The sequence below is a fragment of the Lissotriton vulgaris genome, chromosome 2_1 (assembly GCF_964263255.1).
Source record: "Lissotriton vulgaris chromosome 2_1, aLisVul1.2, whole genome shotgun sequence".
Classification (NCBI taxonomy): domain Eukaryota; kingdom Metazoa; phylum Chordata; class Amphibia; order Caudata; family Salamandridae; genus Lissotriton; species Lissotriton vulgaris.
Window position 1 is genome coordinate 1,349,247,904 of NC_141687.1, and position 17,915 is coordinate 1,349,265,818.

The 17,915-nt window shown below is 49.6% G+C and overlaps 1 protein-coding gene across 1 annotated transcript in view; it reads right to left on the minus strand.

Moving 5' to 3' along the window:
• The window catches only part of PTPN4 (protein tyrosine phosphatase non-receptor type 4), a 1,255,365-nt gene that overhangs the window by 88,783 nt on the left and 1,148,667 nt on the right, over positions 1–17,915 (minus strand). The window lies entirely within an intron of this gene.

Consider the following 17,915-nt stretch of genomic DNA (forward strand, 5'->3'; position numbering starts at 1 on the left):
GGAGGATGGGCGGGTCGGTAAGGAATCTATCACTAACTAATGTCTCTTACAGATATATCGTTACACAAGTAGTAACTTGTGCATCTGAAAGAGACACGTTAGTGATAGATTCCTTACCTTGGAATAGATACCCCAGCAATACCAACCCCGGTGGTGGGACTGCAAACCAATAATCACACCAGAAAGTCCTGGAGGACGGAACGGCCAAAGAAGCCATCCCTCCGGACTTGGCTGTCCAGGCAGTAGTGTCTTGCAAACGTGTGCAGCGAGGCCCACGTAGCTGCCTGGCAAATGTCCTGCAAGGGCACTCCTCGGCCCAGGGCAGTTGTAGTCGCCGTAGCCCGAGTAGAATGAGCCTGCAATCCAACAGGGGGCTCCTTTTTGGCCAAGGAGTAACATGCCTGGATACACAAGATGATCCACCGCGAGATGGTCCGCTTGTGCACCGCCTTTCCCTTCTTAGCGCCCACGTAACCAACAAAGAGTTGGTCATCCACCCGGAACTGGCATGTGTGATCCAGGTAATAAGAGAGCGCACGTTTTGGGTCCAGACGGTGGAGCCTCTCTTCCTCTTTCGAGGGATGCGGAGGCGGAAAGAGGGTGGGCAAGGTAATGGACTGCCCGATGTGGAAGGGAGTGACAACCTTGGGCAGGAAAGAGGGTCTCGTCCGCAACACAACCTTGTCCGGATGGACAGAGGGGAAAGGAGGTGTAGAGGAAAGAGCCTGGAGCTCACTCACTCTACTGGCAGAGGTGATGGCCACCAGGAAAGCAGTCTTCAAAGTAAGAAGACGGAGAGGACAGTTATGGAGCGGCTCATTAGGTAAGTAAGTACAAGATTCAAGTCCCACTGGGGCATCACGAAGGGAACAGGTGGGAACGTGTGTGAAGCTCTTCAAAAACCTATTTACAATGGGGGACTTGAACAAGGAAGGCTGATCAGGTAGCCGTAAGAAGGCGGAAAGGGCAGAAAGGTACCCCTTGATAGTGCCCAGAGAAGAGCCCTGCTGGGCAAGAGAAAGAAGAAAGAGGAGAACCTCAGAAAGGGGTGCAGAGAGTGGGTCCACAGCCTTTGCTGTGCACCATTCCAAAAATCTGTTCCGCCTGCAGGCGTATACCGACTTTGTGGAGGGACGCCTGGCTGCCAGAATGACATCACAGACTTCGGGAGGCAAGTCAAATGGCCTCAACTGCCGCCGCTCAATCTCCAAGCTTGTAGGTGGAGACTGGACAGGTTCGGGTGCAGAACCGTCCCCTGCTGCTGCAACAGAAGGTCCTCCCGAAGAGGCAGACGAATCGGGGGATCGATTGACATGCTGAGTAGCTCGGGATACCAGTATCTTCGTGCCCAGTCCGGAGCCACAAGAATAACCTGGGCCCGGTCGCGCCTGATCTTCTTCAGCACTCTGGGCAGAAGTGGTATAGGCGGAAAGGCGTACAATAGACCGCAACTCCACTTGCGACGAAAAGCGTCTCCGAGCGAGTGCCGCCTTGGAAATTCCAATGCGCAGAACTGATGACATTGCGCGTTCTCTTCTGTGGCGAATAGATCTAACCAAGGCTTTCCCCATTGCTGAAAGAGGCCTTGCGCCACGTCCGAGTTCAGACGCCATTCGTGATCCATCATGCACCGATGGCTGAGTTCGTCCACCCTGGCATTCAGAGAACCTGCCAGGTGTTGAACCACCAGGGTCACGCCCTGACGTTTCAGCCACTGCCAGAGGCAGAGAGCCTCCTGGCATTGGGTCCATGACCCCACCCGCCCTGTTTGTTGCAGTACCTACATGGCGGTGGTGTTGTCCGTGAACACCTGCACTGTGAGAAGTTGCCCTGATATATAGTGCTCACTATTCTAGTGATCACTGTGTATCATACCAAACGACCCTTATTGATGATTGGTTGTAAGTCAACCTTATAGACCAGCTATCCTAGTAGCATGGACAAGAGCAGTCTTTAGGCTAAACTCTAGAGGGCGTGTTAAGCCAGCTGTTATACCATCACATATACCTCTTGAACACCAAGTGAAAGGAAACCACACAAGTTGTTATGAAAATAAAAGGATATTTATTTATAACAAGTCTACCCTGATCTCTTCATGAGTCGGGGAGCTAAGCACACAACAAAACTCTTATGAAAATACTTTAAGTCGCACAATTTACACAAATGCCCGAGGGGCACGAAAAACCATTTACACTAAAAGTGGAATGCGAAATACTAGCAGGCAAGTAACAAGATCCAGAGGCTTCAGGATCGCTAGGACTACACTACTGAACCCTAAGGTTAGGAGCAGGAGGCCTAGGGAGATCGGGTGCAGAGTGTGCACTCTCACGCGGGATACGGGACAAAGTCTATGGAGGCTAGTATTTGTAAAGTTACTGCTATCGGACGAATCCGACTAGATAGACTGAAAACGAAAAAGGATCTGGACACTTAGATAGTGAACCTACGTTGGAGCACCGAAATGCTCGGGTTACCTAGCCCAGGGGCTGCGGCTGCATAGGGTTCAAAAGACGTCGGGAAGCCTCGTTGTAGTCTATGGAGCCTGAAAGAAGAAGTTGCTGGCAGGCGACCAGTGAAGATGTTCGGAGTGATCCAAGCCTGGATTGGTGATGGAGATGACCTGAAAGCAGAGGGGACTCAGTTCTTAATCACTAACCAGTGATTGTGTGGGCACCAGGATGGCACCGGATGAAGTCACCTCGATCAGGTGAGTGGGCGACGCTGGACTCTGCTGTCCCTCGGACCAGGAGGCGTTGTCGGCGACCAGGCTGGAGGTGCGAGCTGTCCCACGAAGGTGTATGCTGTCGGCGATGCTGGACCCAGGATTGGGGCAACAAACCTTGGCAAAGTCAAGCCCACGCGGTGGAGTCAAAATGGCGTCTGGAGTGGACCAGGAGGGTCCGGGGTGCTCCTCTTTTGGAAGGGAGCCTGGGCCAGTCTGGAGCAACCAGACCAGCGGTGAAATAGTCGTGGTACTTCGTCAGGAGGGCCACTAGCCAGCAGGCAAGTGACCGGACAACGCGGTGAGCAGCAAAGAGCAGAAGGGCCCCACGCAGATCTCGTGGATGCTGGGGGGCTGGACTTCGGTGCTGGAGCTGCTCAGGGTTAGGGCTTCTCAAACCCCAAAGCACTCACTCGAGGATCCCTCGGCGGTCGTGCTGGTTAAGCGTCGTGCAGTTTTGAAGATGGCCGGTCCCTCAGGTCTCGTCACACCCACGAATCTCAGCTGGGCTGATGATGCAGGTAGAGGTCAGAGATGCCAGGGAATCCGGGTCTCATCGAGCTGAGCAGTCTAGATCCGGAGGATGGACTTACAGCAAACCGCGATGCTTAGATGGTGCCTGCGGGTGCAGGGTGGTTACTCCTTAGCCACAAGGGAGAGTCTTCAGAAGGTATCAAGAGTTCCATTCGTGGAAAGTAGTTCAAGATTCAGAATTATCTAATTTGGGAAGGGGGCCTGCTCCTACCTTTATTCTGAAAAAAGGGGCTGGCACGCAACTAGGTCCTGCCCATGGGTGGGACCGGGAGGGGGGTGGTTACACCCCTCTCCCTTGTCTGGACTTTCCCCAGCTCAGGGGCTGGTGTGCCCCTGGAACTGGTTTAAGCCGGCATATGCACAGTGAGCACCGGGGTGCCACTGGCAGTCACATTCCTCTCAGCCCTGCCTACCTGGGATACACAAAACCCTGTCTGGGATGGTGCTAGCACCGCCCCTGACAGGAAACCCTTTGTCCAAGCTCTCCTCGCTGGAAGGACTCCCAGCAGCAGGAGGTCAGACTTGTGTCTGTGGTGGCAGCATCCATTTTGTGATGCTGAGGCTCGAGTTAGCTTTAACCGGTGTTCACAGTTACATACATGTCGTGTCCCTCTAGAAGGGTGGAATGCTAACCCTGTCGCCAAAATTCGTATGACACCTTACTCGACATGTTTTGATAAAGCGATACCAAAGTTGGCAAATAACCGCGAGGATTATAATGCACTTTGGAGTATATGGTACGCGTTATCATGGAACAGCTATTAGGACTTTGTTCCGCAAGCTGCAGACGGGCTCAGCTCATGCCAGAGCACCATCTCACATAATTCCAAGCACTCCACTCTGCCTTCAGGATTGTTAAGGCCTGCCATAGGAGTGACTGATAGGAATACATGTGTCCATTTTAGGGTTAGATATAGGAATACTATATCTAATGCAAAGGGTGATTACACCACCTTGCCCCAGCTGTCATGCAGCCAGTTGTGTCAGATTTGGATGGCCAGCCAGGGGTGCCATAATACATGCTGCAGCCCCTGGTAGGCCCTGGGTACACCTATGCCCTGGATACCTAAGGTATGCTGTACAGGGACTGATGAGGTGGCCCAGTACCAATTGGTAAATGCACCTAAGGTACATGTGAGTCAATTTAGAGAGAGAACAGCTGGGCCTGGGGTCCTGAATAGCAGGGCCCGAGGTCAACTAAGTCGGAAAACCAGCAAAACACCAGGCAAAAAGTTGGGGGCAACCATAGTCAGATATCCACCTTCCTACATGCACTACACTCCCCCAGACAGAGGGGAGGGATGCCTTCAGTGCTAGTCGGATCGCCCGCAGCTCCGAAAGGTAGATATGGAGCCGGGACTCCGCCGGAGACCAGAGGCCTCTGATCTCCGCCTCTCCCATGTGGTCTCCCCAGCCCTGGAGGGATGCGTCCATCACAACCACGTGCTCCGGGTGGGGTAGGGAGAGGGATCTGCCACTGACCCAATCGCGGTCCGTGAGCCACCACTGCAACTGTCTTGGAGTGCCCTCCGAGATCAAGACATGATCGGAAAAGTTGCCCTGATGCTGGGCCCACTGAAACTTCAGGTCCCACTGCAGAGGCCGCGTTCGCCACCGGGCGTGATGCACCAGAAGGATGCAGGAGGCCATCAGCCCCAGAAGCCGCAGCGTCAAACTGACCGAGACTCGGGATAAAGGCTGAAAGACCGGAATCAGAGCCTGAATATCCCGAACCCGCTGGTTGGGAGGATAAACCCGAAACTGCGCTGAGTCTAGCACCGCTCCGATGAAGAGGAGCGTCTGAGAGGGACACAGGTGTGACTTCGGCACGTTGATGGAGAACCCCAGCAAGTGCAGGAGGTCGGCCGTAGTCTGGAGGTGGCTAACGACTGTCTGGGGCGAGCCCGCCTTCAACAACCAGTCGTCGAGGTAGGGGAAGACCGACACCCCTAACCTGCGCAGATGAGCTGCGACCACCGCCATCACTTTCGTGAACACCCGTGGGGCGCTGGTAAGGCTGAAGGGGAGCACGGTAAACTGAAAGTGCTCGTGGCCTACCGTGAACCGCAGGTAACGTTCCGTAGATCCAAGATAGGGCGTAGGCCCCCTTTGCCTTTCTTGGGTACCAGAAAGTAGTGGGAGTGACAACCACACCCTACTTCTGGCCCAGGAACGCGCTCGATGGCTCCCTTGGCCAAGAGGGCCGTGACTTCCTCTTGCAGAATTTGCAAGTGATCCCCCGACACAGGGTGGAATTGCGGTGGCATGGCTGGAGGGGTTACCTCGAAGGGGAGGGAGTAGACCCTTCGGACGATCTGCAGCACCCACCTGTCCGACGTGACAGTGCGCCAGTGGGAGAGGTGATGGCGAACCCTGCCCCCCACTGGCGTCACATGGGCCTGAAAACTCGGCAGGTGCTGCGGAGGGAGGACTGGACTCGCCGTTGTCCCCAACCGCTGCCACGGCGGTTACCACGTCCGCCACCGCGCTGTTGAACATTCTGCGGTGCGTGGCTGGCAGCACGTGTGGGGGCGCCCCTTCCGTGGCCACGAAAGGAGCGAAAGGCACCCGATTGCTGGCGTGTGGCCGAGAGGCCCAAGGACTTGGCCGTAGCCCTGGAGTCCTTAAAACGCTCAAGCGCATGGTCTGCCTTGTCGCCAAAGAGGCGACGGCCATCAAACGGCATGTCCAGAAGTGTGGCCTGGACATTGGCCGAAAAGTTGGCAGACCTCAACCAGGCGTGGCGTCGAACCGCCACTGTTGTTGCCATCGCCCTGCCCAGTGAGTCCGTGGCATCCAGCCCACAACGGATGGAATATCACGCTGCATCTCGGCCCTCCACAAGGGCTTGTGCGAGTTTAGCCCGGACCTCCTCCGGACATTGTGGCAGCACGTCCGCGACCGTGTTCCACAGGATGTGGGTGTAGCGGCCCAAGAGACACGCGGTATTGACAGACCGCAGCCCCAAACTCAGGGGCGAGAACACTTTCTTCCCGAATTGTTCATATCGCTTGGATTCCCGATCGGGCGGAGCCGTCGGGAATGCGGTCTGGGAAGTGGAGGCCTGGATAACCAGGCTCTCGGGGGTAGGATGGGTGGACAAAAAGCAAGGCCGAAGCACCCGACCCGCTAGGGCATCCAGCCGGGACCATCGGGCCCGGAGGCGCCACGGAACCCGACTGAGGAGGGAGGGACCTCATGGCCATGAGGTACCGCTCGATCTCCTCCGGCGACGTGCCGTGCCCAGGGACCTGAAGGTGTGGGGCAGGCGGCGACGCTTGTGACTCCGTCGGAGCCGCGTGGGTGGTGTCACCCGAACCCCCAGCCGCATCGTGCGAGCGTCGGGGTGGGTCGGAGGAAAGATGAAGTCTCTCTGACCTCTCATGCCTCTTACCTGAGGACTTGGATCCTGACGACCGATGTCCACTCCCGGAGCTGCGATGACTCTGACCCCGCTACCGGTCCCACGACCTCCTGTGGGACCGGGACCTGGAACGGCGCGGGGCCGACTGCCCGAGCTCGAGTCGCTTGCGGGACCGCTCCCGCCTAGCTTTAGACGTCAGGGCCGGCAGTCGGAGCAGGTGCGGTCGTCGTAGTCTAGGCCTAAACACTTCAGGCACCGGCGATGGGGGGTCGGTAACAGACATCAGTTGGTCGCACTTCGAGCAGGGTTTGAACCCGGGCATCCCTACCGGCACCGTTAGAGTCGAAGACTCGAGTAGAAAAATGATCAAAAAGATCAAAAAGTTTAGTCAAAAAATGACTAGGGGTAGAGCTTCTCCGGATCTGCGCTAGCTGGCGCGGAAAAAAGAAGAACTGACGTCAGCGCGCATGGGCGGCGTCTAAGTACTCAGACGATGTCATTCCGGTGCTAACGAAGCCGACGACAGACGCGGAGCCGCGGACGACGCCTACTATTGCTACGCAAAAATTTCCGGATCCAGTCTGACGCCTGGGGATATTCTAAGGTAAGGAATCCATCACTAACGTGTCTCTTTCAGATACTGGCCATACAGAGGCCGAAGCATGATTAACCTGCTCTAATGTGTCCAAGAGAAAAAAACAGTACTCAAGTTGTGCAACTCATTCTTCTAATCAATCCTATATTTTCAAAAACTCCATTAAAAGCATGTATCAAAGGAAGAGGGCCTGCAGAGCACATAAATTACAGAAGTGCAGATCAGGCTACAACGACAACTGCTGCACTACCACATAAATTAATCCATTTCTGAGCATTCATATTTAGCATGTAATCTTCAACAAACTAATGAGCAAAGCTCAAGTAGACACTTAACAGATGATAACGGTCCCTGAAGAGAACTGGGGCTGCTGCTCTACCTTTAGTGGAATATACTAGAATACCTTTAAGAGCATCTTTTTTGGCAATCTTACAGTAAAGCTTTATGTAAAGCACAGGTCCATCTAGATAACACTTGTGTTGAAACTGCCCTACCAGTGTTCAAACTTGAAAACTCTACAACACCTTCTCTTTCAGGAGCAACACAAGAGACTCTTGATCCTAAAATGCTAGTGACCCTAAGCAAAGAGCAGAGTGGCCACAACTTCCGGGTAAGAGACTTTGGCTCCCACCCATGTGCCTGCACTTATAACAAAGTGTATTTGTATAGCACACGTTCACCAAGAAAGATGTTTACTGTTTCCTAACTCAATGGTACTCATTTATCTCCAGCTTCTCAAGGGAGTGTCTGCTAAGGTTTGTGTGCATCTTATGCTTTACTTATGTGGACAGTGTTGACTGGTTTAAGCATCTGCCTAGTCCCTTGGGGACATTCTTGTACCATCATCCCCCACAGTGCGTTGCTTAGCTTATGTGCTATGACAAGTGCAGATAAAATGAAGATTGGCCATTTTATGTTTAAATGTATTTATTGAAATTTTCAAGAAAATCACAACATACAGAGGTAGCATTAGAATAGAAATTGTGAGAATCTGGGCAGCCTGTGGATGTATTCACAACTTGGGAGAGTCTGTCAGAAGTATAATGCATATAAACCAATGCACTGTTACTCTCCCATACGGAAGCTGCATCCCCAAAAAGCATGCCCTGTAGAGAACCAAAAACAATAACTCCCACCCCGTCGAGTAGTTTCTGCGCCCTGGAAGGGGTGCCATGTGGCAGGTATTGTTGTGTCGTTGGTTAGGTGGCTTGTGAGGGCTGTGGAGGACTCCACAGATCCGAGAGTCGTAACACTTGTAGGTATTTGGGCTGAGGGATCTCATCGAATTCAGACGAAAGCAATGTCAAGAAGGGGGCCCAAACTTTCTAGAAAGAGGTAGTAGAGTTAGTCAGAGTGGCAGCTGTAAATGAACCAGAGTCTATGCAGCCACCCCATGTGATTGGGCAAGGTGGAGGTGCCCCAGTGGGTCAATATGGTTTGCAGCGCTTCTCCTTGTGCCATCCCCATTTGTCGACCCCTCATACTCAAAGTGGGTATGTAATGGTATTTGGGAGCCCCAGGACAACATACAGGAGAGCCTCTGAATCTGTGTGTCGAAGAGCTTGTCTATTGTGTCAAGGATCGTGGTCCAGTAGGAGAAGAGCAGTGGGCAATCCCACAGGATGTGCAATAGCGTACCCTCGCCGCCACAGCCCCTCCAGCAAGCAGAGCTCCGCTGGGGGTTGCCCCTGTGAAGGCGCACTGGAGTAAGGTACCAATAGGTAGCGATTTTCATGGCAGATTATATGCTGGCTACATTTCGTGCTGTGTGCTTCGCCTTGTAGTAGATCCTGTCCGAATTCTTCTGTGTGAGCTCGCCCCCTAGCTCCCTCTCCCACCTTTTCCTGCTCGGCGTGTCCTGTGGGTCTGCGTTGTGTCGGAGTATGTCGTATATGTTGGAGATTAGGCCCTTGTCTGTGGTCTTGGTGATCAGCCATTTTTCTAACTTGGTCAGTCGGCGACACCCTTCCTCCCTTATCTCTGGCTGGCGTCCCCATTGTCGTATCTACAGGTAGTGGAATCTCTCAGTTTCAGGAATCCTGTATTCCTGTTTCAGCTGAGTGAAGGAGATGATCCCGGATATGTCAAAGAGATGTCCCACTAAGTGACATGTAGTATCACGCCATGCCATGTACGTTTTGTCTGACCAGCCAGGCGTGAAATCGCTTTTCCCTTAACAGTGGAGTCAGGGGAGAGGGGAATGTAGTGAGCTTTCTGGAGCCTCCCACCCAGTCTCATACCGACATCACTGATTTGGTGATAGGAGATCGCATTAGGCTAGGTGGTCGCTGAGTTTTCTTTAAAAAGGGAACCTTCCAAAGAGGGACTCCCGCAAGAGCCCTGTCCTGGAAGAGCCACCTCTTTTCCGACTCTGGTCTGGCCCATTCCATCAGATACCGCAGCTGGGCAGCCTTATAATAACCGAGGAGATCTGGTATCCCCAGCCCCCCCCCCCTGCTTGGGCTGCCGATATCCCAATGCTTTGCTCATGCGGGGTCTCGCACCCACCCAAATAAACAGATTGATGTTGCGTTGCAACAAGGTTATCGCCCCAGGGGGTGGTAGGGCTGGGAGAGTCTGAAAGAGAAAGAGTGTTTTGGACAATAAGGACATTTTGACCACCGCCATTCTTCCCAAGAGAGATAGCTGATGTTTGCTCCAGGTGCCCAGGTCCCGTTTCGCCTCCAATGCCAGTCGAGAATAGTTCAGGTGGACTGTTTGACTCACTGACGACGCTAATTCCAACCCTAGGTAGGGAATGGAATCCACTACACGGACGCCAGAGCGAGGTCAACTCCGGGTTCAGATCTAGAATAAGAGATTTCCCAACATTGACACGGAAGCCAGACACTCCACCGAATGCCTCCAGCTCTTCCATAAATGCCGGGAGAGAAATCCTAGGCTCTACCAAAGCTGCTATCACATTGTCCGCTTATAGACTAATTGGGTGAGCCTGACCGCCGAATGGTATGCCCCGGATGGCGCTGTTTTGAACTCTCTGCGTTAGGGACTCGATGTAGAGAGCAAAAAGTAGAGGGGACAGTGGACACCCCTGCCGTGTTCACCTCTGGATCCCGAAGGGCTGCGAGGATATGCCGTTCACCCTGATGTGAGCTGTGGGGCCGTTGTAACAGCAGCCCACCCATTCCCTGAATTTCTCCCCCTAGCCGAATTTAGTCATTGTGTGCCCCAGAAATCGCCAGTCTACGCGGTCAATCGCTTTTTCGGCATCTGTCTTTGGGCTCGAAGCCTAGCGGCTAGAAGACGGCCTGTACGATCTCCCTCGACGTAGTAGGAGTGTTTCAGTCTGACTGCTGCATACTTCGCTCAGGCCAGGCAGTTGTGCCCTGGCGGCCTTCAGTTGTCTCCACACTCGGGGCGCCCCAGTCCTACTGTGGACCTGTTCAAGCTCCCGCACCTGGGTGGACAGCGTCACGCGAATTTCCTTGCACTCTTTGTTATCTGTCGCCGCATTGGCTATCAACTCGCCACAAACCACCATTTTCAACGCCTCCCAGAGAGTTGTGGGCGTTAGATCCGGTGTGTCATTGAGGGATAAGTAGTCCTGAATATATTTAGTAAGTTGTTGCTCTACTGCTTGTTTGTATAGGAATATGCTACTTACCAGTATGCATCTGTTCTTGGCATGTAGGGCTGCTGACATTCATATCTGTGCATAGATCGCCGCCTAGTGTTGGGTCCGGATGATTGCACCTTGTTGTCCTGGAAGAGTCTTCGAAGTATCACGAGATAGGTGGCTCCTCCCCTGGACTACAGTGCGCATGGGCATCCTCTCCATTTTCAGATTGGTTTTCGCCATTGTGGCAGAGATGGAGTATAGTACAGCGAAAAATGTCCATGCAAAAGAGAGAATGCTACAGCTGTAACAGGCACCGGGGAGGAGGGTGGGCGATATGAATGTCTGCAGCCCTACATGCCAAGAACAGATGCATACTGGTAAGTATCATATTCCGTTCGAGGCATGTGGGCTGCTGAATTTATATCTGTGCATAGACTGTATAGCAGTATCCTCTCTAGAGGTGGTCACCTGTGCCAGCTGCAGCAGTTTATAAAGAGTTTGAAGAACAGTCTGTCCTACAGCAGCTTGCTGTTTGGAATGTACGTCTACACAATAATGTTTTGTGAAAGTGTGTATGGTAGACCATGTGGCTGCTCTACAGATATCCTCAAGAGGAATATTCCCTAGGAAAGCCATGGATGCCCAATTTTGTACAAGGAGTGTGCTCTTGGGGGGAACTGTTAAAGTGCGTTTAGCTTTTTGATAACATATTTAAATGCATTTAACTATCCATCTGGCTATTCCTGACTTTGATAAGGGATTTCCTTTATGTTGTGGTGCGAAAGCAACACAACTGTTCTGTTTTTCTGAATGCCTTTGTCCTGTCAATATAATATAGCAGAGCTCTTTTGACATCTAGGGTGTGTAGGGCTCTTTCAGCTACTGACTGTGGATTTTGAAAGAACACTGGCAGTTCTATAGATTGGTTGATATGGAAATTGGATGTGACTTTTGGCATTAACTTAGGGTTTGTTCTAAGTACTACCCTGTTTGCATGTACTTGCATAAAGGGTTCCTGGATAGTTAGTGCTTGTAGCTCCCTAACTCTTCTAAGTGAGGTAATAGCAATAAGGAAAGCCACCTTCCATGTGAGAAATTGTAGTTCACATGAATGTAGGGGTTCAAAAGGAGGCTCCATAAGTCTGGCGAGTACAACGTTTAGATTCCAGACTGGTGAAGGTGGGTTTTTTGGAGGAATTACTCTTTTAAGGCCCTCCATGAACGCTTTGATCGCTGGTACTCTAAACAGTGAAAGGTGTTGTCTGTTTTGGGGGTATGCTGCTATAGCAGCTTAGTGTAGTCTTAATAGAAGAATAAGCTAGGTTGCACCTTTGAAGGTGCAATAGGTAGCATATGATGTTTTGTAAAGAAGCATCTAATGGATTGATTTGGTTATTGTTACAGTAAATAACAAATCTCTTCCATTTAGCTGCATAACATGCCCTAGTAGTTGGCCTTCTTGCCTCCTTAATGATGTTCATGCAGTCTGGAGGTAAGTTAAGGTATTCGAACTCTAAGACTTCAGGAGCCAGATCGCTAGGTTCAATTGATTGGGATCTGGGTGTTTGATTTCTCCATGGTTCTGACTCAGAAGACTGGGTGTGAGTTTTAGTCTTTGATGAGGCACTACTGAGAGTTCTAGGAACGTCGTGCACCATGGCTGCCTTGCCCATGTTGGAGCAACTAGGATCATTGTGACTGACTGTTGCTGTAGTTTGCGTGCCACTAGCGGAATTAGCGGAGCTGGGGGGAAAGCGTACGCAAATCTGCCTCACCAGTTCATCCATATCGCATTGCCCTGTGACAATGGATGTGGGAACCTGGCGGCAAAGTACTGGCATTTTTAGTTTTCTTTTGTGGCAAACAGTTCTATCTCTGGGTGCCCCCATTTTTGAAAGAATGGTTGGAGGACTTCAGGGTGAATCTCCCATTCGTGTAGCCGCTGGCTGTGTCTGCTGAGCAGATCCACTATCTGATTGTCCTTCCCTGGGAGGTGTTCTGCCAGGAGAAAGATGTTTTTTGGAATTGCCCACTTCCATATGCTTTGAGCTAAGTGAGACATTTGTAGAGAGTGCGTTCCTCCCTGTTTCTGTATGTAGTACACGGCTGTCATGTTGTCCGTCCGGATCAACACAGTTTTGTTGTGCAGGTGTTTCTGGAATGCTTTTAGAGCTAGAAATATTGCTAGCAACTCCAAATGGTTGATATGCAATTTTTTCTGTTGGGTTGTCCATAGCCCTTGCACTGTGTATTGGAGTACGTGGGCTCCCCAACCTAACAGTGATGCGTCTGCTGTTATCACTATTTGTGGAACCTGCTCTTGGAACAGTCGTCCTTTGGAAAGGTTTTGTGGGTTCCACCACTGCAGAGAGTTGTATGCACAATTGTTTACCAACACTAGGTCCTTTAATAGTCCCTGAGCTTGGTTCCACTGTTTTGCCAGGCATTCCTGCAGTGGACGCATGTGAAGTCCGGCATGAGGGACAATGAAAATGCAGGAGGCCATCATGCCTATGAGCTGCATGAACACTTGAGCTGACAGGGAGTGTTTTGGTTGGAATTTTCGAATGAGCATTTACATACTGGCTATCTTTGCTGCGATGGATATGCCTTTGCCACCAAGGTATTTATGGTAGCTCCCAGATATTGCTGTACGTGGGATGGCTGAAGGTGGGATTGTGGGTAGTTTATTGAAAAGCCTAAGCTGTGTAGCAGCAGAAGTGTTTGAGACATATGGCTTTTGCACTGTTCGTACGATTTTGCTTGTATCAGCCAATCGTCCAGGTATGGATACACGTGAATGTGTTGTCTCCTTAGATGTGCAGCTACTGTCGCTAGACATTTTGTGAACACTTTCGGAGCTGTGGTCACCCTAAAGGGGAGAACATTGAATTGATAGTGCTGGTTTTGTATTGTGAACCTGAGATACTTTCTGTGAGAAGGATGTATAGGTATGTGGAAGTATGCGTCCTTGAGTTCTACGGTTGCTAGGAAGTATCCTTGCTTTAGCAACGGGAGGACTGGCTGTAGAGTGATCATGTGGAAGTGCTCCGAAAGTATATACTGGTTTAGGGGGTCTGAGGTCCAGTATTGGTCTGAGGGTCCCGTCCTTCTTGGGAATGAGGAAGTATAGTGAGTATACTCCTGTTCCTTGGTGCTGGAAAGGGACTGGCTCTATGGTCACCTTTTCCAGCATGCTTTTCACCTCTTGTTGTAACAGGGCAATGTGTTCTGTGGACATTGAACGGTGTCTGGGTGGTATGTTGGGTGGAGTAGAAGTCAGTTCCATACAGTAGTCATACTGGATAATTTGTCTTACCCACCTGTCTGTGGTAATTTTGTTCCAGACTGGTAGGAACTGTTGTATTCTTCCTCCAACCGGTGTTATGTGGTCTGGAGGTAGTGTATTGAAGTCACTGTTTTGTGGCAGTGGAGGCTCTGTTGTTATTGCAATATGTAACAAAAGGGACCCCCTGATACTACTAGATAGTTCCTAGGTCAGCGCACAAATATTATATAAATAACTTATCCTAGGCAACTAATATGTCCTGAGGGGATAGCAGGTACTGTGAAACATCAATTGTTGTAGCCAAACAACATAGAACATCTAATGTAGTGCACATCAAAATATTAACAGTAGAAAAAAGTGTTGTTCATGATTCATTTATTTAAAATACACAAAATATTTATTTAGATCGCTGACATAGTTAAAAAATCATACAATTCATTTCTCATGGATGTTACAAATTACAATATTATAAATGACAGTAGTTTCAGTTTATACACATATGTTAAAAAACAAATAAAAAGACCAAGCAAGTGGAGTTAATGGTATGTCTCTACGCGCGTTTCGGCGTATTCACGCCTTCTTCTGGAGAACCACTTGATATTTCTAAAAAGAAATAAAATATATTTACAACTGTGTATAGAGCATATGATTACAGTTTGTGTGCACTACATTTACAGACTATAGGCTACATTCATTAACTACATGAGGCTTTGGAGTACATTACTCAGAATGCTGGCTGCGACATATTGAGGTATAGATTAAATTCTGTTTTTGAACATTTTTAGATGACGACTATAACTTTACTCCTGGATCAATATGTCTATAAGGGAAGGGGTATGTTATGAGTCTCGATAGGGTCCTAACATATATAATTCGAAATATAAGGATCTTATAGTTGGGTATAGCTAAGGAACTTATCTTTCATAACACTTCTCTCGTGTTATGAAAGATAAGTTCCTTAGCTATACCCAACTATAAGATCCTTATATTTCGAATTATATATGTTAGGACCCTATCGAGACTCATAACATACCCCTTCCCTTATAGACATATTGATCCAGGAGTAAAGTTATAGTCGTCATCTAAAAATGTTCAAAAACAGAATTTAATCTATACCTCAATATGTCGCAGCCAGCATTCTGAGTAATGTACTCCAAAGCCTCATGTAGTTAATGAATGTAGCCTATAGTCTGTAAATGTAGTGCACACAAACTGTAATCATATGCTCTATACACAGTTGTAAATATATTTTATTTCTTTTTAGAAATATCAAGTGGTTCTCCAGAAGAAGGCGTGAATACGCCGAAACGCGCGTAGAGACATACCATTAACTCCACTTGCTTGGTCTTTTTATTTGTTTTTTAACATATGTGTATAAACTGAAACTACTGTCATTTATAATATTGTAATTTGTAACATCCATGAGAAATGAATTGTATGATTTTTTAACTATGTCAGCGATCTAAATAAATATTTTGTGTATTTTAAATAAATGAATCATGAACAACACTTTTTTCTACTGTTAATATTTTGATGTGCACTACATTAGATGTTCTATGTTGTTTGGCTACAACAATTGATGTTTCACAGTACCTGCTATCCCCTCAGGACATATTAGTTGCCTAGGATAAGTTATTTATATAATGGCTCTGTTGTTATTGCCTCCATGTCCTCTACCCTTATTGCTATTTCCTCTGTAGCCACCTCGATTGGAACCTTTATTGAAGGTGGACTGGGTATTGGATTTATATGCCGAGGCACCTTGTGACGTGTTGCCTCGTGCAGCTCCTCTGTATGATGAGCGCCAAAAGGAACTTTTATGCTGTTGGAACTGCAGTGCACCCATTGATTTTGCAGTTTCAGTGTCTTTTTTCATTTTATCAAGAATATTATCTACTGCTGGGCCAAAGAGGAAGTCTGAATTGACCGGCTGGTTTAGAATAGTAGATTGCACCTCGCTTTTAAAGCCTGAGATGCGTAGCCACGCGTGCCGTCTTAGCAAGACACTAGTATTAATGGATCTCGCTGCGGTATCTGCTGCGTCTAATACACATTTAATGGAAGCATTTGTAATGAGCTTCCCTTCCTGAATAAGAGCATCAGCTTGTTCTTTGAATGGCTCAGGTAAATGTTGCAGTATGCTCTCTAGTCTATCGTAGTGTGCCCTATCATAGCGAGCTAGTAGAGCCTGTGTGTTAGCTATTAGCAATGGATTGGCTGCCTGTGCAGCTACTCTTTTTCCTGAGGCTTCAAGAATTTTGGATTCTTTATTGGGAGGTGGTGCTTCTCCAGTTGTTTTAGAGTTAGCCCTTGTGAGAAGATGGCCTGATATATGATGCTCACTAGTTCTAGTGATCACCTTGTATCAGTCCAAACAACCCTTATGGTGACAAAGCAGTCTTAGGCTAAACTCTTTTGGCATGTGAAGCCAGCTGTTTTACCACATATAACTCCTTGAATACCAGATGAAAGGACACCACACAGGTTGTTATAAAAATAAACAAGATATTTATTAATAACAAACACCTCTGAACTCTTTATGAGATCAGAGGGCTAAGCACATGACAAGACTCTTAGGAAAAATATGTTTAAGTTGCACAAATACAATGTTGCCCTAGGGGCACTTCAAACCATATACTAAACAATTGGTATAAGGAAATCAATAGAAGGAATGGAGCTGTCCAGAGGCTGTAGGACCGCTGGGACTACACTACCCTAACTTTAGGTAAGGGGCAGGAGGCCCACGGGACGCGTCTGCAGAGTGTGAACTCACTCGCGAGATGCGTAACAAAGTCAATGGACAGTACAATTTACGAAAAAGGTGAGTACGGACAGTTCTGACTAGTTAGGACTAAAGCAACTGGAAATCTGGATACTAGGAGAGTTAATCTACCCTTGAGCACCAAAATGCCCTTGTTACCTCACCCACGGGCTGCGGGTGCCTAGGTGTCAAAGTGTGTCGGGTTTCCGCGTTGAAGTCTATGGAGCTTTGAAGAAAGATGCTGCAGGCGACCAGGAGGAAGCTGTCCGGAGTGATCCAAGGGTGGATCAAGGACGATGAAGACCTGAAAGCAGAGGGGACAATGTTCAAAGTCACTAGCCAGTGACTGGAGTGGAACCAGGAAGGAACCAGATGCTGTTGTTGCGATCAGGTGAAGAGTGGACTCTTGACTCTGCAGCCACATGGACCAGTAGGTGTCTTCGACGACCAGGATGGAGGCACGAGCTGTCCCACGCAGGCTCTCGCTGGTGTTGGTTCCGGATCCGGCGAAAACAGGTCTTGGCAAAGGCAACCCACGCGGTGAGTGGAAAAGGCGTCTGGTGCGGACCAGGAGGGTCCGGGGTGCTTCTCCTTTGCAGGGAAGCAAGAGCCAGTCTGGAGCAACCAGAGCAGCAGTGTGGATGTCAAGGATCGTCGTCTAGGAGGCCACTAGCCAGCTGGTCAGTGACCAGACAACGTGTCGAGCAGCAATCAAGCAAAAGGGCCCCACGCAGATCTCGTGGATGCTGGAGGGTTGATCTTCTGTGCAGGAGCTGCTCGGGGCTGGGGCTTCTCAATCCCTAAAGCACTTCGTCGAGGATGCCTCTGAAGTCGTGCTGGAAGCGAAGTACAGTTTCTCCAAGATGGCCGGTCCCACGTGTCTCGTCGCACCCACGGATCTCAGCTGTGCTGCAGATGTAGGTAGAGGTCAGAGAGGTCTGGAAGTCAGGGTCTCGTTGGGCTCTGAAGTATGGATCCACCAGCTAAGACGACAAAGTGAACCGCTGGAACGCTTGATGGTGCCTGCTTGTGCAGGGTGGTCACTCCTTGGCCACAAGGGAGATTTCTTC